Below are 25,490 nucleotides of genomic sequence, written 5' to 3'. Positions count from 1 at the left end.
AAGAAGCTGAAGCCCAGAGCTTTTGTTTGCCTATCCATAAAATACCCCAGAATATCAATAATAATCAATCAATAATCCTTAATTATTCATTGGTTCACACTTTACATGTGTCAAAGGAACACAACCCTCTTGAATTACAGTTACCTTGAAATTTAATTTCTTTTATTCCTCAAAGTATTCAAAAATATAAAAACCCTTTAAGTTGCCAAACCCTATAAAGATTGATTAAACACCTAAAGTATTTATTTCGATATCTATTATTTTAATTGCTCTTTTTTGAAATGTAATTAAATGGTCTATATCTGTTTGATATGCATTTCCCAAAAATGGACATATAAGTAAACAGGACAATATATGCAAAGTTATTGAACAGATCCCCTGTTTTGCAAAGAACAGCAATAGATTTGATGATGTATTAGTTAAGGTAAGGAAACGACTGGCCATGGTTAAGAGAAGCCAATGTTGATTGTCAGTATGTAATGGGAAACAAACAGAAGCCTCCCATGTTAATGACCCATTCATCCACATTGACTTCCTCCCTCTGTGGAGGGACAAGTATTGTCTGTGTGGCCACAGCGTGATATAGCTCATCCCTCTGTGCCACAGAGCTCTGTCATTGTCCAACAACTATTAAAAACACATTAGAGCACCACGCTGTTGTACTGGGTAACATGTCCCCTCATGAACACGGGCTCTGTAGTTTATCTTGAGTCGACCCCACATACATCCTGCTACTGCTGTACTGTACATGGAGGCTAAGCACCACAGACAGGATGTGGAAGTGTTGAGTGAATGGGATTTCTTGAAAATAACACAAATTTTGTCAGCTTTATCCATTAAAAACAGGAGATGAAAGAGAATGCATCTTTGTAATTAGAGTGAAGAAGAATATTTCCACGCTTTCAAACAAATATTCATTAATAACTTGCTACATGCACAGCCATTCACAGAATCTTCTCTTCACTTCTAGACTCTCAGTGGGAGCTGTAATAGTAATGTGTGTGTGTGTGGGCGCGGTGGATGTGTTGGCATCTGTATGTCTGCACATGTGCTTATGTGTATTGTTCTTTCATGCATATTTTGTTGTTCTGTGTGCATCTGAGTGCAAATGTCCTTTTTTGTCCAGCTATGAATTTGCAGTTAAGCGTTTAGCTCAAATGCATTTGGACATGGATGGTTGTGTGTGTGTGTGTGTGTGCAAGCGTACGTAAGAGTTGGGTTGGAATTGTTCAGTGTTAGTGCGTGCATGCTTGTGCGTCCCCTCAGGGTGTGAATTTGCTGGCGGTGTAAAGGCCATGCTTCACGCTGAGACAGAACTCTGATCAACTGTGTCGGAAAGACGGATAATGTAAAACTACTTCTCTCACTCTCTCATTATTTACATCGACTCCAGCACTCCTCCGTTCCCTCCCGCTCCTTTTCCCATCGTCACAGCACCCTCGCTCCCTCCCTCGCTCCCTCCCACCCTCTGCTGCCTCGTCGCCATCCAGCCCCCCTATTCCTTTTACCTCTTTTCTCCTCTGTGGCCTTCATCCTTTCATCCATCCTCACTTCTTTTTTCTCTCCTTGTCCACTTCTCCAATGTTCTCACTGCCCTTCTCTCCCTCATCAATCTCTTCCCCCCTCAATCCTCCATCTCATCTCATCGAAGGCTATCTGTCTTTGCCTCCTCCTCTGTAGAGAGCAAATAAATTCCCATCCAACCAACCCACCCCCATAGATCTCTAGTGAAACGCATTATCAATTTGTGATATATTATCACAAATTAGGATTAGAGCCACATGTGAAAATTTAATTTGAGATTAACATTAGTATAAAGTCAGGATTCTGATTATTGAATTCTTTAATCTCAGAATTCTAATTTAAATCTTGAATTCTGACTTCAATTCTGACTTTAATTTCATAACTCTGACTTTGATCTCTGAATTCTGACTTCAGTCTGTGTGGCCCTAATCTTTGACCTGTTTAATGATTACGGTTTTTGAGGAAACTATCTCACATTATGCTTACGGGAGATAAGGGAAGAAAAACTTTGAAAGAGTGAACAATACATTGATTCATTAGGAAGATGATTGATATTGTAAACAGTCTGTGGTTCCAGCCCTTAACTTTTTTACCATTTTAATTTGATCTCCTCTCCTCTCCTCTCCTCTCCTCTCCTCTCCTCTCCTCTCCTCTCCTCTCCTCTCCTCTCCTCTCCTCTCTCCAATGATCTGCCTTTATCAGTGCTGCTGTGAGTGCATGCTCCTTTGGGTCACACACACACACACACACACACACACACACACACACACACACACACACACAATAGCGCTATCTAGCTCTCTGCCTTATCCCTCCACTCCTGCTCACATCAGCTCATCCTTCCTCTGTCTCCGTCTACCTCTTTTTTTTTTCTTTCTCAGTTCCCTGCCTTGTTGTTCTGCACTAGAAAGCGAGAGGGAAGAGGGGGAGATGCTCCTAGCCAGAGAGAGGGAGAGAGAGAGAGAGAGAAAGAGACGGAGAGAGAGAGGGAAAGAGACGGAGAGAGAGGGAGACAGAGAGGGAAAGAGAGGGAGAGAGAGAGAGAGAGTGAAAGAGACGGAGAGAGTGGGGAGGGCGCAAGAGCGCGCAAGCGAGCCAACGGGTGAAGTGCGCGTGCTCTGTCGCCGCCGCCGCTTCAGAGAAGAAGAGCCGTTTATTCAGCTGCTGAATGAGGGACTGAACGGAGGGAAGGATGATCAGATAGAAGGATGAGTGAATGAATGAATGAACGGATCCCGACCTGGGCTTCTTCTAGAGTACCGAAGACGCAAAAAAACCGTGTGTATTACTATTCTAATATGAATTTATTGTGCCTTTATTATGATTGTTTTATTCTGTTACTGCCATATGAGAGCTGTGTGTGTGTGTGTGTGTGTGTGTGTGTGTGTGTGTGTGTGTGTGTGACAGGAGACAATCGTGGTAAGAAGTGTGAAGCGCGAGGACTTTGACAGTCCCGTTAATTGCAGTGGCTGGTGTAATGTGCACACATCGGTGCATGCGTGCGTAAATAAGGAGCACGGAACCTGTCAGGGGGAGATCACAGGGAAAGAGATCGCATCGCTCAGGGAGAGGTCGCGAGGGAGTCTGCCGGACAGCGATGCATGACCGGGGGTCTCTCTCAGGTGTGTGCGACACCGCAGAGCCCTGCCCTGTCCGGGAGACGCCTCCAGTCCCTCTCCAGTTAGACATTCACCCTGCGCACTGTCTCCATCAGAGAGGCTCGCTGGAGGACGGTGAGTGACATTTCCCAAAAGCTGCAGGGGTATAACCCTGTCAAGCGGGGGTGGTGGACCGCCGGGGGCCGGCGAGGGACGATGAGATTAGGGTCAGAGATGGTGAACGCATCCGGGTCCGGAGGGACTGCGCTCCGGGTCAGGGTGCACAAGAGGATTGGATAGGCACTAGAGGGAACTGCAGCCAAACAGAATATGTGTATGAGAATGTGTTTATGAGGGAAATAACCATGAGGCGGGATGATTGATTGTGATGAAATTGACCAAATTTAATTGGCGTTATCGGATGTATTATTTCATACAGATTACAGCCCTTTGTTGATTGATCATAATGTTTAAATGCGCTTTAACGATTTCTCTTAGTGCTGGTGATGATAATAATGGTGATGGTGGGAGTTCTGGTGATGGTGATGATATTGCTTGATATAATGATTATATATATTTTTCTTGTGTGCATTTGTCTCAGATTGTTTACATTTATATAGGGCCAGACAGTACAGAGATAATATATTGATATCATATCACACTTAATCTTTAAAAAAAAAAAAGATTTTAGATGTCTTAATATCATAATTTTTCATCTTTTTCTGCTATTAAGGACTTCATTACAGTTAAATTATGCACTTTTATGAATTTGCCAGACTTCCCCAGCTGTTCTATTATTTGTTCTCACCCACATTATAACCACATTAAGGAAGATTGCTTATCTATATAAATCTCATTGTGTAAATTACTGTGTGAAAGCACATAGTCAACCCAAAATATTGTTGCAATATTGATATAGAGGTATTTGGGTTTATTGTTTGATTGACATTAATGTTGATAATAGTGATGATAATGAGGAGGAGCAGAATGATGTTGCTGATGCTGATGCTGGGAATTAATGATAAAAATGATGTTAATGATGTTGATATTGATAATGATGATGGAGAGGAGGAGGAAGAGGTGGAGCAGAATGATGATGATGATGGTGATTATTATAAAAAAATGGTGCTGGTGAGGATGATGAGGAAAAGGAGGAGAAGGAGCAGAATGATGATGTTGGTGATGCTGATGATGATGATAAAGAGGAGGAGGAGTAGAAAGATGATGGTGCTGCTGGTGTTTATGATAAAAAAATATGGTGATGATGATGAGGAAAAGCAGGAGGAGGAGCAGAATGATGTTGATGATGATGATTTTGTTAATATTGATAATGATGATGATGACCAGGAGGAGGAAGAGGAGCAGAATGATGATGATGATGTTGATAATGTTGATAATGATGATGAGGAGGAGGAGCAGAATTATAATGATGCTGGTGGTGATGATTAAAATGATTGTAAAGTCAGTTTTGAAAATGATGATAATGATGATGATGAAAATCGTGCCAGCAAAAATTCAGTTGGTGGTAGTTCTGATGATAATGTTGACGTATTATACCTTTATTGATGGTGGTGGTGTTTTTTTTTATAATACCTAAAATAACGGCAGCTTTGTCATGATACTGATGATGTTATCGGTGCCGGTTAATAATGATAACGATGTATATGGTGGTAGTTTTATAATAATAGCTGAACTTATGGCACAATGGTGATTATGATCATGATCACACTGACTTTTTCATCAAAGCTAAATAATTAACATAAAGATATGTCACCCTCTCAATAATTCAGACACCCAAGCTGTCTAAGCAAATGTAGGCTATAGGTTAATTTGCATATCTCAAACCATTTTTTAGCTTCCATCAGCAACAATAAAGTCTTTGTGTTAAGCAGCTTTGATGCCGTCTAGCTGGCTGCTACTATCTAGTGGGCTTTATTGACTACGAGAGCCAATGTGGGCCATGTCTGCAGCATGGTGATACATTTTAGACCATTCAGACATGCAAAGCTGCTTTTAGAAACTAGAGAAGGGTCAAAAGTATATTTCCTGGCAGCAAGATTACATGATTTAATGATGAAAGGACAATAAAAGGGCACTCTCTTCAGTTAAGTCTGAGTTTATAGGCCATGACACAGAAACAACTTATCGAGGCTTGATGAAACTTTGGTGATGGGTAAAGCGTTTGAATTTATATATATATATATATATATATATATATGTGTACACACTGGTGTGTATATATATATATATATATATATATACAAAGACAACCCACTCAGTTTGTGTATATATCTGTGCTCCCAAATAACTCGGGCACAGCGACAGTATGTTTTGGGCTTCCCTGACATCCATGTTGATTTTGTTCCATCCCTCCAGTTCTTTTCTCCTCGGTGAGCTGTGTTTGTAAATGACTGCAAGTCCAGAGAAACCAGGTGTTTGGAAGCAAAACCACATGCATTTATGCATTATTTTGTCAGAGTCCTAATCCTAGAAATGTCAATATTGGCATTGATTTGGTTAGGCCGTCACATTTATAGTTTGCAACTAGGTATGTGTGTGCTTTGTGTACACAAATAATGCATGCTGCGTCTGTACCTGCAGAGTCTCTGTGTATTTGTGTTGCTGCCAAAAATAACCAAGACTTACTCTCTTTCTGTCTGTCTGTCGCTTCCTATCCTGTGACTGTTTCCTCATCTAATCCATTAATGACTTAAACAACGCAGTCACTTTCCCCGCTGGAGAAGGTGGTAACCCACATTTTGGCCTCTATTCTTGTCCATGTTAAGCTGGTTATGTGTATCACTGGCACTGGTCTCTGGTTACTTGTGCTGTAACCGATTACTGACCCATGGGATCCCGCTACTGACAGCATAGCGTGTCTGACCAATAGCTGGGAGGGACAGGAAAGTCCCTGCGGTCATAATCCTCTTCTCTCCTGTGTGTGTGTGTGTGTGTGTGTGTGTGTGTGTTTGTGTGTGTGTGTTACATGCTGTTAGTAGTGTCAGTGGGGGGCTGTTAGCCCTGGAGATAGATGACTTGTGTTCTGAATGGTGTCAGGAGGAAGATGAAGTTGATAACGAATGGGAAGTAGAAAAAGAAGAAATAAAAAAGAAGAAGCATGCAGCCTAGAGGCTACTATAAAGGTTACCAGGGGAGAAATAATGTTATTTGACAATAATTGATGTGATTGTTTTAGGTTTTTAATTGAATGAGACATAACTTCAGAATCTATAAACACAATTATTTTTTTATTGTCCCCTTGAGGCGTCCAGGCGTGTTTCTGATGGCGGTTACTTCATTGATTCCTAAAGTCAATTTTCATCGCTGGTATGGAGCCAGAGTGTTCAATATTCAATCAAAGACATATTTAATAATTTTATTTTATTTCTTATTCTTTGTTTTGTATTTCTAGCTAACGTCAGCTAGCAAACACTGCAAAAACTGGCTTTGCACTTTTATGCTGAGTAATACATCCAGACACAACCTCAGCCAGTTAGCTAGCTAGTTAGCATACACAGCCTTGTTAAGCTAAACACAATGAGAGATGTTGGTTTATTGGCACCTCTAGTCGATTTAAACATACTTTGACATTGTTTTTGCTAGCTTGATTAAGGGGCAGGGGCCATGTGATTGGCTGAAAGGTGAGAGGGTGATGTCATGATGAAAGTGTTATTGGGAATATGCCTTTATAATATGAAAACAGACTTTTTTAAAAAGGGCAGTTTGGTAAATTCTTTACTCTTGTTCTTTGTCATATATGTAACTGCATGTTCTGGAGGTGAGTAGTTATGTTAAGCCTTTGGCATACTCAGTGTTGCTGCCAGAAAGGCCAGGACAAGGAAATAGCTTAAGCCGGACACTCCATCCATAGGAGAATGGTACAGTACAATATAATTTATGACATTTTCCGCCTGAAGCTTTGAGAGGTACATTTGAGGAAATATGGTAGAAATGTAAAGTGTATTTTTCCCCAAAATGCCCTTCTTTTATTTATACGTTTTTCCCTACATATGTTTCATAGTATATGAATGGGTATGATTGCATGTCTACATGTCTATTATTGTATTGTATTATTGTATTATTTATTTATTTTTTCCCTCTTTTAAAACAAAGCACCCCTTGTTCTAATTTTTGTTCAGTTATGTCGTTGGATATCTTACAAACAGTGTTGCAAAAGTTTTTGTAAAGCATCATACGACCCCATTCATAACAATAAGTTGAAACATGAGTAATAAAATAACGTTTTACAATTATAAGTTAAGTTTCTATGATTTATAAAGAATTTAATGGTTCAATGATATACTTTACACAATGTATTTTCCTTTATTCTATTTATATCATAATTGCTTTTTTATTCATTCAATTGAATCATCAATCAGTTAATGTAATACTTGACACTGTGGGGCTCCATATGTCTGATGCATGCAGTGCAGTATGGCCTGTTTCCACGTGCATTCTCCCCGCGGGGATCATTAAACTTTCAGCTTTCAGCTTTCTAACTGACTCCCCAACTACATTTTAATGTAGTTTTTTCTTGTGTTCGAAAAAGTGGCCTGAATCTAAATTTTAAACAGCCCACTCCATCTCCTTCATCTGTTTAGACTGCCACTTTAATCAGGATGATTTCAAGAGGCATTTTAATCTTTCTAACCGTGAGTCCCCCCTCGAGGCCTTTAAAAGCACGGCGTCCTGCCTACAGGTTGATTAATTAAGTCAGCATAACAATAGAATGTGAGGACAGTGATAAATCAGAGTGTTCATCTCTTGTCTCGCCGTGGCACAGAGTCGTTGGCCTATCCTGTTTTGTTTTATGCAGTGTTTGACATTCACGGAAAGTGCCAAATATGCTGCCTGTGCTGCCCAAACGCCACATCACATATTGGCACCTCAACACTTGCTGGACTCGAGTGTGCTGTGAATGAAGGCCAAGGGGTGGTGCTCATACTGTCAGACTAGTCTATCAAACCCAAAACTTTACAGTCCGTGTAGGAGTCTGCTAAATTCAGCCATGAAATTAGAAAACATGACATGACCTAAAGCCTGAGGTGGAAGGAAACAGTTAGGAAACACTTGTTTTTATAGAAAAGTTAAAATGTGTTTAACACAATGGCCTAAAATGTAAATGCAAAATCTAAGCAAATCATCATAATTTAACTCAGAGGGCGTTACATTCAGAATGAATCTGAAACCCATAGTGCTACAGCCTTCTGTGTAAGTGATTATTGATTTTTTTTGTTTTCAGTGATTGTGAGTGAGCGTGTTCAGATTCCTTAGATACTTAACCCTTTATCAGGCAAAGAACTATATTTGGTAACTTCAGGTAATATTTTGAGAAAAAAGTTGCAAATTTACTAGATTAAAGTGGCAAATCTACAAGAAAAAAAGTTGCAGATTTAAGAGATTTAAAGTGGCAAATCTGCGTTAAAAAAATCGCAGATTTACGAGAAAAAGTGGGGAAAAAAGCAACTTTTTGTCCCAGATTCACCACTTTAACCCTTAATAGGACACTCATTGAAATACTTGCAAATTCCAAATTTCAACCCTAGAGAATATTGGAGGATATTACATACTGCCAGAATGTGTAAAAAAACCATACGAAAATAACATTTTGAGGAAAAAGTTTATGAGATTAAAGTGGCAAATCTACGAGAAAAAAATGCGCAGATTTATGAGATTTAAAGTGGTGAATCTGTGAGAAAAAAGTTGCTTTTTTCTCACTTTTTTCATGTAAATCTGCAACGCGCAGATTTGCCACTTTAAATCTCTTAAATCTGCGACTTTTTTTCTTGTAGATTTGCCACTTTAATCTAGTAAATTTGCAACTTTTTTCTCAAAATATTACCTGAAGTTACCAAATATAGTTCTTTGCCTGATAAAGGGTTATGTATCTAAGGAATCTGAATACGCTCACTCACAATCACTGAAAACAAAAAAATCAATAATCACTTACACAGAAGGCTATAGCACTATGGGTTTCAGATTCATTCTGAATGTAACGCCCTCTGAGTTTAAAAAAAAAAAAAAACACACAATAAAGATGAGTAGTGTCGACCTAATATCACCCTGATTTCTCTCGTGAGGCCAAACAGGTTGGCTCGCCCTCTCACATCATTCATCCCACTCTGTTTCCAATCACTCCCAAAGCATCACTTCAGGGATTCATTTGACACGTTTACTGCCAAATGGTGCGATTTCCAAGCTGGGCGGCAGTTTCTGATGTACCAACAGTGATCTCACTTGCACGGCAGACTGATCTGGCCCTCACACGTGTACCTCGCTCAGTCCTTTGGAGGTAAAGCAGCAAACGATGAACAGAGTCGTTAATAGCCTGTAGCACTGAATGCAGCATGCACCATTTTTGCTTTAGCCCTTATATTGACCAAACCAGAGAAGACAGTGGGCTCTTGCATTATTACTCTCCTCTCGGTATTTGTTTGTGTTATATCACTATCTATTTATCACGCGCATGTGTAAGCTTATACTTGCAAAATTGATTTAAACATATTCATCAGAGGGTGAAGTTGTTTTTTTCTATAAAGAACAGCCATAAAGATTTTTGTTACAAACGCCTTTTTGGATTGAGAAGATCATAAAGCTCCAGTTTTTATACATACATTTATGAACAAGGTGGCAGGGCTGAATGTGGTTCCTGAGAGAGGCGTGTTAAAAGAGAAATACACTTTAATATCTTTACTACAGTGGCATTATACCTTGCATTTCTGGGTTAGTTTTGTTATGTCATGCTGTATTTTACCTACCCCCACAGACAAGTGGCAAACGCAGATAAGATTGTTTCCATTTGCATCAGTTTCTGCCAATGCTCATCAATCAAACAAGGAACAATCTATCACAGTCAGAGATAGCACGTCCTCCACGTACAGTTGGCCCAATAGATTAGGTTGCAAAATGGCAGCAAGGTCCGCATTGGTTAAAAGTGACTTTCTCAAGCAGACATTACTAAGTGAAGTACATGATGTAGGTGGAGGAAAAGTAAGTGAACCAAAAAGAAAAGTGCAATACTTAATAACTTGCAAAGGGATCTGCATATGTTGGCATAGTTGGAACATAATATTAATTTCTATGTTTTACTTTCGTCTGAAACAAAGAATTGTTGTGTTTTCATTGGCTTGGAATGAGCCCTTCATATTTAACTAGGGGTCCAATATATTGCACATTTATGTTTCTACAGTGGCCCAGACAGGACAAACCAAACACTGACTCTCGAGAAGGCCTTTCATGTGTTTACCATTAACTGTATAAAAGAAGTGGTTGTAGCCAGTGTGACGTACCCATTGGCTTGTGGACTGCGGTTTTGAAGGCTCAAGTTAGAAGTTTGGCCATTGCCATCTAGATTTCTGGGACCAGTGCATTCACAGTCACCAAGTAGCGACTTGTCAATCACAAGGTAGCCTCTCCCTTAAGCATATGCTGCTTTATCGTCTATTTTACTCAAAATGGGAGTTTTATTTAATAATTTAATATCAAAATGATTGTGCTGTACTGAAGAAGATGTGAAACAAGCGATTGAAACCCTAAACTCTGGCCATTTAAAAGAATGCAGGTTTATGTCACTTCTGCATTGACTTCATCTGTATTCATCTGTCAGTTTTCAAACGGATGAATGTTTTAATAGAAATGGAATAGTCACTTGTTAGGATGTAACACATTAATCTTTAGTTATGCCAGACAGGCTGAGGTTTTTCTGCAGAATCCGGCATGAATGATATCGTTCAAGGCCTCTTGACCAGGTTACCATATTCATCTTTAAAGATTAGCTTCAATCCCCCATGGCAGCTGCTGTCCTTGGATCTTGGTTACAATTTACATTACATTACATGTCATTTAGCTGACGCTTTTGTCCAAAGCGACTTACAATAAGTGTATTCAACCAGAGGGGACTAGACTTAGACCACAGGAATCAAGTACATAACTTTAAGAGCCAACTGTCATTGCTACAGGAGTGCTATATGATAAAGAAGAGAAGAAGAGACGAAGAGAAAAGAAGAAGAGCATTTAAAAAAAAAATATATATATATGTTTGGTGACCATAACTTAACCGAGGTATTGTTGGAAGAGATAGGTCTTCAGCCTGCAGCGGAAGATGTCTAGGCTGTCTGAGGTCCTGATGTCGGTGGGGAGCTCGTTCCACCATTTGGGAGCCAAGACAGAGAAAAGTCTGGAGGAGGTTTTGAGGCGAGTTGACCCACGCAGGGTGGGAGTCGCCAGCTGTTTGGCTGATGCAGAGCGGGGAGGACGGGCAGGGGTGTAGGGTTTGACAAAGTCCTGGATGTAAGTAGGACGTGAACCATTAGCAGCGGAGTACGCCAGAGCTAGAGTCTTGAAGCGTATCAGCCACCGGTAGCCAGTGAAGGGAGGGAGCGGAGGAGGGGTGTTGTGTGTGAAAATTTGGGAAGATTGAAGACCAATCGAGCAGCTGCATTCTGGATGAGTTGCAGAGGTCGGATGGCTTTGGCAGTCAGACCTGCCATGAGGGAGTTGCAGTAGTCCAGGCGTGAGATGACCAGCGCCTAGACCAGGACCAGAGCTGCCCTCTGGGTGAGAAACGGGCGGATTCTCCTGATGTTATGCAGCAAGAATCTGCAAGATCTGGTGGTGGCGGTGATGTATTTGGAGAGGGACAGTTGGTTGTCAAGAGTCACGCCAAGGTTTTTGGCGGTTTTTCTGGAGACAACCACTGTGTTCTGGACAGTGATGTGGAGGTCAGTGGTGGGGGAGCCCTTCCCTGGGAGGTAGAGTAGCTCAGTCTTTCCCAGGTTGAGTTTGAGGTGGTGCGAGGACATCCACTGGGAGATGTCGGCCAGACATGCAGAGATACGTGCTGCTGCCTGTGTTTCAGACTGGGGAAATGAGAAGATTAGCTGGGTGTCGTTGGCATAGCTATGATAGGAGAAGCCATGCGAGTGGATGAGGGAGCCAAGGGAGTTGGTGTATATCGAGAAAAGGAGCAGACCAAGGACAGAGCCTTGAGGGACCCCGGTGGTGAGTAGACAGGGTTCTGAAACAGAACCCCTCCAAGTTACACGAAAGGTGCGGTCCTTGATATAGGATTTGAGCAGAGACAAGGCAGAGCCCGATACAATCACCTCACAATAACAAATAACAGACACACACACACACACACACACACACACACACACACACTACCACTGCAACACTGAACAACATAAAACAGGCAGACGTACATTTACAGACAGACACAGACACGCTTGATGGCGCCGTCATCACTGTCACCCCACCAGATGATGTTTAAAGATGAGCTGAGCATTGATATGCAGAGAGGCTCGCCCTGCTGCTGCTAAGAATAGAAAGCTCCAAGGTGGAGGGGAGCCATTTGTTTTATGAATAACCTCAGCCTGTGACACACACACCTGAACTGAGAGATAGTAACTGTGTCTGTCTTTGTGTCTGTTGCTGCCTGTCTGTGTCTGCTGTGCGATCTGTTTGTGATGATTCACGGGCCAGACTGTCCCGGAGATGTTGTTATTGTTGTTGGCGATGTTGTTGTTGCCTTAAATTACATTTTGGGGATGGCTTGATGCTTGGCAGCATGACACTACGCTAAGTGGAGAAAAGTGACTATGGTCGTTATGATTTCTGAGGGATAGAGGAAGAGACAGCAAGGGAAAAAACAGCTTTGTCCTTTTCTCAGCCACTCTCGGAGGCCAGATTCAGCACAGTCTGCTCTTTTGAATTCATGAATGGGATGAATGATGTGAAATGGACAATCACAGACTTATCCAATCAACTGTGAAAATGGGCACTGATGAAGAATACATTGACCTTTAAAGCTTTTTTGAATGGGCAGGCTTGAATAGGCATCATGTGAAGTGAACAGTTTGCAGAAATCATTGAGGAGAGTGTGAGCCTCTTTGGAGTGGCTACTGCTAGTCGAACAGATGAAGCATTTTTTCTCTCTGCTTGGGACTCTCTCTACCTCTTTCCCTCCCTTCTCTACCCTGTTATTTTTTTGTTCGCTTTCCTTCTCCACCCTGTTAGTACAGCTTTCACTCTTTAATTTTCTCCATCTCTCCTGTCTCCATGTCCGTCTCACTCTCTGTCCTCCCTCTTACCTCTCTCTCTCTCTCTCTCTCTCTCTCTCTCTGTCTCTCTCTGTACATTGGCATTGAAATCAAGATTTAGTGGACAGTTTATTCTCTTTTCCAATAATATGTGGATGTCTAAAGGGTTTGCCTTGATATAAATGACCACAATTCCTGCAACAAATACCATATAGAACATACGGTAGCAAAAAAACAAAAACCCAAAACATAGAAAAAAGGTGATTGCTAAACTACTTAAACAACGGTTAACCTTTACCCTTCAAAATAAAAGTTCATGTCAGACTTTACAGGGATATTTAGGATGTTAGTGCCACAACATACACACTACTGCTACATATTTGTGTGTTTCTGTTGCATATGTCAACAAAGGCACGGATCCAAACTTCATTTCTGCTAACTATAATAGTCCAAGCTTAAATTGATGTTATTTCAGTAATACTGTTTAAATAGATCAACGAGCAATTTTCATACTAAAGTGGCAGCCTTCAGAATAGCAGCCTAGCAACAATATTTTTAGGAATAAGGCCTCCGTCCACAAATTGGTGTGCAGAGTAGCATTAAGCATGAGTATGTGCATGAGACAGCCCTCGCTTTACAACTAAACATCCATCAGCTGTGCCCCCAAACACAGAAACAACCCAAAATGGCACAGGATTTTCCCTATGTTCCCGGGGCATGTGTTTCTCTTGATATAAACAAACCCTGTAAGAGATCGCTAAGGGCTATCTTTGCAGTTCAAAATGCAAATAAATGGTAAACATGTGTTCAGCCACTTATATAAGCTATAAGCTGTGGGTGATTTTAACATATTGACCCAGGGAAACATATACTGAACATTTTCCCTCAGAAAAACATTGCTGAGAAATGTATTTCTTCATGCAGTTATAATCTAAATTATAGCACTAAAAGATAATTTTCATTCTTTCAAAGTCATGCTTTTTGCCACCTGTTGAAAATAAATCCAATATCCACTCTCTGTTGTCTCTGCTTTTGTCTCCATGAGCTCTTGAAGGGAAATATGTAGCTTTTTAGCTGCTAAATGCTCCGCTATGTTCACCAGCTAGTCACTAGTTTTCCATCTGCTGCTTGGTGCTGGTTGCTTGGTGGCTGGAAACACATTTGAATTAAGCTTGGGCCGAAGCATGAACATAGTAAGCCTTGAAACCAAAACAACAAGCTGAAAGAGGCTAAAACACTCAGTAGAACTAAGGGGAAGTTTGGTAGAGTTTAATGGAACAAAGCCTTTCATTTGCACAAAGTTTGGCAGAGTTGGTGATAAATATCTGTGAATTTGTCACTGTCAGCGTCTTCTTTCATATTACACATTTGACATATTGTTAATATGAAATATATATATTTTCTATTGTAGCTTTAAAATCAAACCTAATGTATAGCAAAAAATCCTGATCCCAAAGAAGAACGAGTCCCATCATTGGTGTATGATTTATTATGACAGTACAGAGAATAGTTGTAGCTATATTTTCTGTATTTCTGTCTCCCCGTTTTACTGTCAATTTAATTTCCTTCCACCTCTTTCCTTTTTGTTCTTTTGTTCCCCTTCTATACAGTCGCTCCCACTGCTACATCTTTTTTCTGAATACCTCCCCCACTGCCTTTTCACTCATCTGCTTCTCTCCTGTCTGTCTTTCTCTATCAGTCTCTCTCTCTCATTCTATCCTCTTCACATCCCCTAATCCCCTTCTCTGTCTTGCTTCCTCTCCTCTCTCTCCTCTCTGTTTCCCAGCTTGCTCCATTACTCCCTATGGCCTCCTCACCTGGTGCCCTCCTCTGTCTGTCACTCCACTCCTGGGTTAGTTACTCCCTTTATCCCCCCTGCTTCACCCCTCTTCTGTCTCCTCTCTGGCCCTTTTCCACCATCGCTCCCTGATGTCCTTATTACAGTCTCTTCCTGCCCTTCTCAACATCCTCTCAACCATAAGAGATCTTACCCTGTCCTGCCCTAAAACATTTTATCCTACATTATATTTCCTAATTCACTTATCTGTTTAGTTCTAGTCCTTTCTGTCCTGGCTGTTTCTGTCCTTCTCTTGCCCAATAATCTGTCACAGCAGCATAAACCCAAACCTATCTTATATAATCTGATAAGAGTCCACACACACATACAAGCTGTCCAGCCACGTTGCATGCATGGCTGCGAGGTAATTCCGCATGCAATGTGTGTGTGTGACGGTGTGTTCACGAGTGCATGCATGTGTGATTGTGAAATCTTGCAAGTGTCAGCTTCACTGGAGCGGGTGGTTTGTGTGTAGGTTTGTATGTGTGTGAAGGGAGGATTGTCGTGTCCGGTGGGTTTCTGATTGGTTTAAAGAAGGGATCAGAAGTGATAGAGCGATAAACGGGAAAACAATAAAAATATAATGACGCAGGAGGGGACAACAGGCGCTCCTAAATAACCATAATCCACTCTGTTGTCATGCTATTGCAGTCGCTCTGCTTCTCTAGTTTTTTCCTGCTTTTTCACAAACACCACTGCTGTGCTAATACACTCTCTACGACTGCTTTTTTGTTGTGGAAGTTTTCATGTTTTGTTATTGTGTTTGTGGAATTTTCATGTCCTCTTTAAGCCCCTGAGTGCGACCTGTTGCTAAAGGGCGCGGGTGTCAGCATGAATCTGAAAATAAAGCCATTTTAATCTTTTCTTTCACCTGAAAATAATGCCCTCCTCTGAAAATACATTTTGGACATGGAGCGTTTTCACTGGCTCTTTTTGCCGCTCCTGTGAAATAAAGAAAGGGCAGCGTGGGGGTTTTCATCATACGGGAAAGCTTTGTGCTAATGAAAAGACTTGGTTCCATTTAACTTCATTAGTTTTACCACAGCTCTGTTGCTCCCATTTCCTGAACACAAACAAATCAAACGCGCTCGTGTTATCCATCTGCTCTCTTATCAAACTGTACTGCTTCTTGGCATCGCTCGCAGGCCCACACACACACACACACACACACACACACACAAACATATGAACAAACAAACACATGCACACACATTTTGACACACCTCTTTTTTGGCATTCATTCGAAGAGGCAGTGATTTCTCATCACCACAGGGGTATTTACTTTTGAAATTAAAGAAATGGAGGAGAAACAGAGAAGGCGAGTGCCAACTTCTTATGAATTATGTCCAGAGGAGATTAATTGAACTGAAACTAATGCCTCACATGCCTGTTTTCTTCCAGTATAGCAGAAGCATTTGGTCCATATGGCCCCTTTCTTGCAAAACAAACAATGTCCACAATAGCTCCGACCACATTTGTGCATGCATCAACATATTTTTGCATTCAAACACACACTACCTCACCATCACTTGACATCCATGCAAAATTTCAGCCTCCTAGGGTAAAAACTCTTGCCAGACAAGGGTCTACGATGAATGGGTTGTTAGTTATTGAAGGGGGTGTGGCTATAGTATGGGGTGGGGCAATGTGTCTTCAATTAAGCAGGAACTCTGACAGGCCACTCCCACTGCAACTCCCTCTTTGTGCAAGGCTCTTGACCAAACTTTCTGTCTGTAAATCCAGTTAGAAGTTATGCACCTTTTTGCGATAGTCCCACTTTACTCCCATTGCTATACCCCTTCAATTGGCACAAGCTGTCAAACATTTTGGTGGTGACTTAGCATGTCTTTTGTACGAAAGCTGCTGATTGACATTATTTTTGCAATATCTTTAAATATGAGCACAGTAAGTATTCATTGTTTTTTCAGAGAACTGTTTTTTGGTCAGGGTGATAAAAAAACTCCTGAACAGCATTTTACTTTACATCTCATTTTCTTCTTGAAACACCTGACACTGTGTACACTTTTCTTTTGACAAGGACATTTTCCACCAGCAGCTCTTACATCAAAGTAACCTATGCTTGACAGTGCTGTGACATGTAGTGTAATAGCGTATCCAGCATAGGGTCTCATATTAGGACAGTGTGACCCCCAGGGGACAAATAGGAGTAGCAGTGCATTTGATTAAATACATGGAATTGATGACTTTTCTGATATTTTTATTTAACTCATCCAGCAGGCTGTAACAGACCCTTTGGCAGGCCAATTCTGGCTCTCAGGTTGCATGTTTGACACCCCTGTTGGAGGCTGAAAACTGCTGCTGGAGGAAGGGGAAATTTTGTGGACCGACTGACAGACTGACCCATAGAGCTTCTGGTAGCAGCTAAAAAAAGTCCCTTTTCCTTGTTGTTACTACTGCTGTTGTCCCAAGACATTGCAGACACACTGATTCATAAACAAGTCAACTCGACTGAATCCTCTGTTTGTAAAGCGTTATTCTTAAAGTGATAGCTGGTCCCCTCAAATCTGGATTTCTTTTATGGCTTGTATTCACAACTGCAAGTCACTCGGAGTAAATGCCTCAGCTACTGCAAGTGGCCGTGACATGAAAATGGAGAGAAGCTTTGAGTGGAGGCGTAAAGGCGACCGGGGTGAGCGCAGAACAAACACCCAAAGACTGTGGTTCCTTCAGGATGGCTGGTGTTCTGTGTGTGTGTGTGTGTGTGTGTGTGTGTGTGTGTGTGTGTGTGTCAAAGAGAGTGCATCTATGTATAAGTCTATGTGATGGAAAATTATGTGTGTGTTCAAACAGTGTGACAACTTTTAGTTGAAAACTCCATGTGAGTGCATGTGTCATCATGGCCCAGCAGCAGAAATATAACACTTAAATGAACAGCCTGCACAGACGTTCGTTTGTGTGTGTGTGTGTGTGTGTGTGTGTGTATGTCACCAAGTCATTGTAGCAAAAACAAATCCATACGAGTGAAAGAACACTATAGAACAGCCTGCGTGGAAGCATAGTTTGCTGTTGTAAGTATGCTGAGTTTAAATGTTCATTCTCAATGTTCATATTCATTTATGTATGCATGATAACCGTGTGTGTGTGTGTGTGTGTGTGTGTGTGTTTATGTGTGTTTATGTGTTTAAGCTAGCTAGCTCCCCCTCAGGCTATCCGCTATCCTCTCTGTGTGACATTAGCAAGGGACGGAAGTCTGAGCACCGTGCTGCCAGAACCTCTCAACATCATACAAGCGCACACACACACACACACACACACACACACATAGACACACACACACACACACACACACACACACACACACACAGAAGCAAAAACAAACAAACGGAGCCTGGCAGATACTGGATATGAACATCTGCAATATGACTTGCGCTTGGGGAGAGCAGAGTGCGTGTGTGTGTGTGTGTGTGTGTGTGTGTGTGTGTGTGTGTGTGTGTGTGTGTGTGCATCAACAAAACATATCCATGACTTTCTATCCATAGAAAGCCGGAGGAAGATTACATCGATTGTGTGTTGCGTAATACCATACGTGTAATATGCATTATGAGATTGCATACATTACATTGTGAGGATTATCTAAAGCTACAGTTCGAGACTTGTCAAACTGCCAATGCCAGTTAAAGGCAGGCTTACACTATCACAGCATGCAGTCCACAGCTGCACGGAGGGTCAGTTTCTATATGTTTGTAGCTCATTAAACACCTGGATACAGTGATAAATTAAATATATTGGTATAGACATGCATGCAAATCACACACGACATCACATGATAGTTCATGATAAAACAAAAAAAGATTGATTAAACACCTTCTCCTAGTATACATAACATTATATGACATTGCTGGACACCCAGTCATTTAGAATTGAGTATCGTGCTATTATGTCGTGGTATAATTCTGATGCGGATGCTGGATATGTTTTACAAAATAGATATAATAAAGACAGGGGGCAGGTGGTGACACCACAGCACAGCCAGATTATGAAGGCTTTTATATTAAAGAGTGAATACATGCCTTTGAACTGCCATTGGTGTGACAGTCGGCATAAAGCTTGGAAACATGCATATTGTGTCGGATCTAAGACAGTTTTATCCCAAAATATATGTAATCATAATCTCAGTTGCTAGCTGCCGCTACACCAAGCCAATTTATTTTAATAACAGTCATTATAATGTTCAGTTTTTGTTGTTGAGACTTTGTGGTCATTTTGAATATGTTAAGGGATATATCCCACAGTGAACCACTCAGAGAGATGGGGTTATGCAGGTAACCACGTTCTTGCTTCTGTATATGTCTACATACTCAGTGTAGTCCACTGTAGGAAATCCCTTGGATTAAAGTACCCGAAAACTTTGCTGCAAATCCATTCATTCCATCCATTTTCATCCACTTATCCGTGGCTGGGTCGTCATGGTAGCAGGTTTAGCAAGGTATTCTAGACATCCTTCTCCCCAGCAACTTTTTCCAGCTCTTCCTGGGGGACCCTGAGGCGTTCTTAGGGCATATAATCCCTCAAGCATCTGGGCTTTCTCTGGGGGCCCCCCCATCAAATTATTATATATTCATACAATAAAACTTAATCTTCAGAAAAAAACATCCAAAGTTATTATTTATTATGCATGAAAACACCACCTTTCCCGAACAGAACCCCGCTGACTTCAAACCAGTAAAAATAACACAGGAAAACAACACAAACACAGAGATCCCTCATGTGAAATATCCAAAACTGAAAATATTGTCTTTATACAGTAATGTTCAATATAATAGCAGTCCAATGTGACTAACCAGATTAATCCAGGTTTTAGTATATTTTTTATTGCCACATGGCAAACAAGGTACCAGTAGGTGCAGTAGATTCTCAGAAAACCAACAAGACCCAGCATTCGTGATATACACGCTCTTAAGGCTGTGCAACTGTGCAATTAGTTGAAAGGGGTGTGTTCAAAAAATAGCAATGTGGCATTCAATCAGTGAGGTCATCAATTTTGTGAAAAAACAGGTGTGAATCAGGTGGCCTCTATTTAAGGATGAAGCCAGCACTTGTTGAACATGCATTTCTTTTTGAAAGCCTGAGGAAAATGGGTCGTTCAAGACATTGTTCAGAAGAACAGCGTACTTTGATTAAAAAGTTGATTGGAGAGGGGAAAACTTATAAAGAGGTGCAAACAATTATAGGCTGTTCAGCTAAAATGATCTCCAATGCTTTAAAATGGAGAGCAAAACCAGAGACATGTGGCAGAAAACGTAACACAACCATCAAAATGGATGGAAGAATAAGCAGAATGGCAAAGGCTCAGCCAATGATCAGCTCCAGGATGATCAAAGACAGTCTGGAGTTACCTGGAAGTGCTGTGACAGTTAGAAGACGTCTGTGTGAAGCTAATCTATTTACAAGAATCCCCCGCAAAGTCCCCGCAAAAGGCATGTGCAGAAGAGATTACAATCTGCCAAAGAACACATCAACTGGCCTAAAGAGAAATGGAGGAACATTTTGTGGACTGATGAGAGTAAAATTGTTCTTTTTGGGTCCAAGGGCCGCAGACAGTTTGTGAGACGAGCCCCAAACTCTGAATTCAAGCCACAGTACACAGTGAAGACAGTGAAGCATCATGATATGGGCATGTTTCTCCTACTATGGTGTTGGGCCTATTTATCACATACCAGGGATCATGGATCAGTTTGCATATGTCAGAATACTTGAAGAGGTCATGTTGCCTTATGCTGAAGAGGACATGCCCTTGAAATGGGTGTTTCAACAAGACAATAACCCCAAACACACTAGTAAATGAGCAAAATCTTGGTCCCAAAACAACAACATTGATGTTATGGAGTGGACCTTAATCCAATTGAGAACTTGTGGGGTGACATCAAAAATGCTGTTTCTGAAGCAAAACCACGAAATGTAAATGAATTGTGGAATGTTGTTAGAGAATCTTGGAGTGGAATAAAAGCTGAAAGGTGCCACAATTGGTTGACTCCATGCCACACAGATGTGAAGCAGTTATAGAAAACTGTGGTCATACAACTAAATATTAGTGATTCACAGGATTGCTAAATCCTAGGGAAAACAAGTTTGTACAAAATAGTTTTGTGTTTGTAAAGTCAACGGCAGACACTGCTATATTTTTTAACACACCCCTTTCAACTAATTACCCAATTGCACAGCCTTAAGAGCTGCATATCACGAATGCTGGGTCTTGTTGGTTTTCTGAGAATCTACTGCACCTACTGGTAACTTGTTTGTCATGTAGCAATTAAAAAATATACTAAAAACCTGGATTAATCTGGTTAGTCACATTGGACTGCTATTATATTGAACACTACTGTGTAAGAACCCAATGCTAAAAAAAGGTTAAATCAAGTTTTCATCCCATGTATATGTTTTTGAGTCTAAGTTTGACTTTGGCTCGTACTTTCAGACAGTTTTACTGTTGATGTGGAGTGATCATTAACACACAGGCAGAGTCCTTTTCCACTGGGTCCATTCAGTTATTTTTTCCTCTGATCTCTGATCATGATCATGCAGAGTAGTTATTAACCTCCATCCCCAGGGCTATGTTCATTAAGTTCATTCTCTAATGTAGGCCTAATCTAGTGGTAGAATGAAACATTCATACACACTTCACCATTCATCTGTCTGCTGATACTCCAACAAACCTCTCTGGCCTTCACAGCCTAGAGGGCCCACTGACACTTTTCTCATTTCCTTCTCTGTATTGTATTGCCATTTCCTCTTATCGTCTGCTCCGTTCCTTTCCTTTCCTTTCCTTTCCTGTCCTTTCCTTTCCTTTCCTTTCCTTTCCTTTCCTTTCCTTTCCTTTCCTTTCCTTTCCTTTCCTTTCCTTTCCTTTCCTTTCCTTTCCTTTCTCTCTCCTAACACCCTGCTCCCTCTTCTCCTCTCTGCCATTACCAGCATGACACCGTGTTGTATCTGTCACTTGTTTGGATCTCAATCGCAGCTTCAAACATGCTTTTACATGGATCAAAGTAGATATTAAGCACCAAAACACACAGATACAGAGGCACAGACGCATGCAGGCATCACATCTATGCATCTCCACACCCTCACAATGAGCCTGTTGCCAATTACTGGCTTCAAAGACTACAAGTAAATGTTGTGCATTGCATTCTCTCTGAAATTGCACACGGACACCCACACATTTAAATGACACACACAGGAGTACACACAGCTAACATGCATACACATAAAAGTAGTAGAGAACAAACCTGTGAGTGCTTTTTTTTGTTGCCTGAGAGAACATAAAAGTGTGTGTGCAGCTGATTGTGTGATTGCCGGTGTAATGAATGCTTGTTATTCTGAGATCTGCCGGTTAAGAAGGATGTCGGGCGAGGGTCGAAGGCTTCAAAAGCTCTCTCATGCCTGCCTCATTTAGGTCACATCGACCTCTGGATCCGCTGATCGATTGACCAGCCGTAATTTTACCCATTTGTAGAAGCAAGAAATTCCTAATTGGACTTTGGGAAGCACATGCACAGAGGCATGTTATAGGGATGTGAGAAATTGCAACCGACAGGCTCTTTATCAGTGTGAATAGTGGGCCAATCGTCAATACTTCCTGTAGTTGTTATAATTGTTTTCTTTGATTTTTTTTTTTTTTAGCTTTTTCGAAAAAAAAAAAAAAATACAACCTAGGCTGCTGCTGAGGACTGAGTCATAGTACATGTGGTGCTACAGGGATGCCTTGACTTTAATCTATTTGAACCAATTGCTTCATAATTGTCTTTTATTTTCACATTATTCTTAATTTTAGCTCCCTATTGTCTATTTAGAAATATTCTGAAATGTCTTTATACACTAGCGTTTAAAAGTTTGGGGTCACCCAGAAAAAGTCTGTGTTGTTCTCCATGAAAACAAACTGTTTTATTCATTAAATGAGTTACAAAATGAATCGAAAATATAGAAAAGACATTGACAAGGGTAGAAATAATCATTTTAACCTGTACTAATCTCCAACTTTACCTCTAGATACTCTGCCAGCCTGAGGAAGGATTATTTTATGTTTTAATGATCTATCAGCCTTTCAAGACTATAAACATGGATTAACTGGAACACTGGAGTGATGGTTGCTGACAATATATAATAGATATTTCATATGAAAATCAGCTGTTTCCAGCTTTAATTGTCATTTAACAATGTCTAGACTGTATGTATGTTATTTTAATTAAAAAATGTGCTTTTCTTTCAAAATGAAGGACATTTCTAAGTGACCCCAATCTACCAAGCAGTAGTGTAGATTGAAAACCAACGCTGGAGTTTGCCTATCATCAAGAATGATTTGTATGATATCTTACTAAAGATGATCATTCTATTTAAGGTTGTGAACTGGTCGCCCTATCGCTGTCTTAAGCATGTGGTTAACTTAGCTTGTGAAACGGATCTACTTCGTTAGGTCGTTGGGCCAAGGTCCTGGTTTTGTTGGAGCCACCAACTCTCGCTCTTCCTACTATATGGCCTTACTTCCTTATTTCCTACCCACCTAACAACAAACATCAAGCTGTACCTCTTGGCTTACAATCTTTGAATTAAAGTGTTTTACTTTTTGTAGGTTTAACTACAAACAATATATAAGAACAGCCTGCTGAAGATGACATAGTTTATAAATTGAAATGTATTTTTGTTACAACATTTGCTTTGAGCTCATTAAAGCTGCAGTCATTTACTTTTTGGCCATTGGCAGTGGAACAAGCTGTAAACAAAACATCTGACATCACCTTCAGTTTTTGTGTTTTTGTGAAATGTTACATATTATATCTAGCACATACAGAGCGACATTAGTATTTACTTGGAGTCTTGTTTCTGGAAAGCCAAAAGTCACTCTCCTTTTAGCTTGGTTTTAGTCTCTAACATCTTTTTTGACAAAAATCTGTGGCTCTTTGCCAGCTTAACACCAAATATGCCTGTCTGACATTTGGTACTGAGCAGGTAGTCTATAGTTTACATTTTTTTGTTGTTGTTGTTGTTGCTAAAAACAGCTGCCTGCTGCGACTGGAAACGGTACTGAAAACAGAGAAGTCGTGGCCCTGAAAACAAAACAGTGAGACCAAAAGAAGCTAACATGCTCTGCAGAGCTCAGGGGCACTGCAGTGTGATAATTCCTTGTGCATCCCTGTGAACAGTACCTTTCACATTACACATAGTGATTTGACCTATTGCTCATAATAAAATATAGAGTAGTGCGACTTTAGGTTTTTAGATTGATGGCTTTTGGGAAGCCATTACTTACAGCTCATTTCAGTGTCGTATGGAAATCAAATTGGAGAGACTTGAAGCTTGCGTGCCGTAATCTCTTCAACGGTTTGGCAGCTTTATGTTTTTTTCATTATTGAAAATGCAGTTGTGAAAAGTGACTGCTTTGGGAGGTGCTTGTAGCACTTGAATCCAACAAAGAAATGTTTTGAAAACTGCTCTGTCTCGCACCTAGAGGATCATGTATTGATCTTCAACAAAAGTTTCTTTGAGTTGACTTTTATAGCTTGTGCTGTAATTGGAAAACAGGGAGTGCCTCTGAGATCAATCTAAAATGTATTATAATAACAAGGACAATCAGCAGCATCATCACTGTGGTTCTGAAAGCAGTTTTTAAAACAAGGGAATCTGCTGCCGACTATGTTTCTCACAGTTTCACACGAGAGCCGACGAGTACAACTGCAGTCTTTAAGAGCGTTGGATTCCTTGCTCGAAGGCACCACAACTTCAGTCACATTTCAGCAAGCCCGTCATTAGATTTGAACTGGCAACCCTCCAGTCACAAGCCCACACATACTCCTCTAACCTCACTGCTACCTCTGTCCCCTGCTGAACTCCTCTCTGCTCTCAGATCTGAGCTGCCCGGAGCTGCTGCTGGTCAGAAGAAGCACTCTAATTCATATTTTGAAAGAGAAACGACAGGCAGCCAGAGAGTTGATTTCACTCAGATTTACTCTCAAATCTTCTGTATACATGCTGTGTGTTTTTATTGACCTCCTTCACCCTCACTGTCAAACGGCGTCCCAGTTGGGCGCAAGAAAACATTATCGATCCAAAGATAGAAAAGCAGCCGGGGGGCTCGGGTCGAGCTCGTTTCACAGAGGATTTCTCATTTCTCTTGTCTCTTTCTCGCTCTGTCACACACACGCACGCACACGCACACAATCACCCACTCCACTCATACCCGTAATGATAACGTGAAAGACTTTTGTATCTCATTAATCACCATGGCAACAGTATTGGACTCATTTTCGACTCTCCCTTTCTCTTTCTTGGTTTAACTCTCTCTCTCTCTCTCTCTCTCTCTCTCTCTCTCTCTCACACACACACACACTCACACACACACACACACACACACACACACACTGGGAGATTATGTTCCCATTCTCTTCCACTATACAGCCATTTATATTCAGTACTGTATTAGATATTATTAGATGTGACATACTGCTGATGCACACTCACTGATGCTTAGATTTCATTGCT

General features: G+C 40.9%; 1 protein-coding gene across 1 annotated transcript in view; it reads left to right on the top strand.

Annotated features, from left to right (window-relative positions):
• Nucleotides 1-2,711: 2,711 nt before the first annotated feature.
• The window catches only part of slc8a4b (solute carrier family 8 member 4b), a 118,684-nt gene continuing 95,905 nt past the window's right edge, over nucleotides 2,712-25,490 (top strand). Inside the window, exon 1 of the mRNA XM_059355039.1 lies at nucleotides 2,712-2,802. The gene's annotated coding sequence lies outside the window, so the exon portion shown is untranslated. The remainder of the gene's footprint in view (nucleotides 2,803-25,490) is intronic.

This window comes from Centropristis striata, chromosome 17 (genome assembly GCF_030273125.1).
Source record: "Centropristis striata isolate RG_2023a ecotype Rhode Island chromosome 17, C.striata_1.0, whole genome shotgun sequence".
Classification (NCBI taxonomy): Eukaryota; Metazoa; Chordata; class Actinopteri; order Perciformes; family Serranidae; genus Centropristis; species Centropristis striata.
The sequence above is the reverse complement of the archived record's forward strand: the minus strand, read 5'-3'. Positions and strand labels throughout refer to the sequence as shown.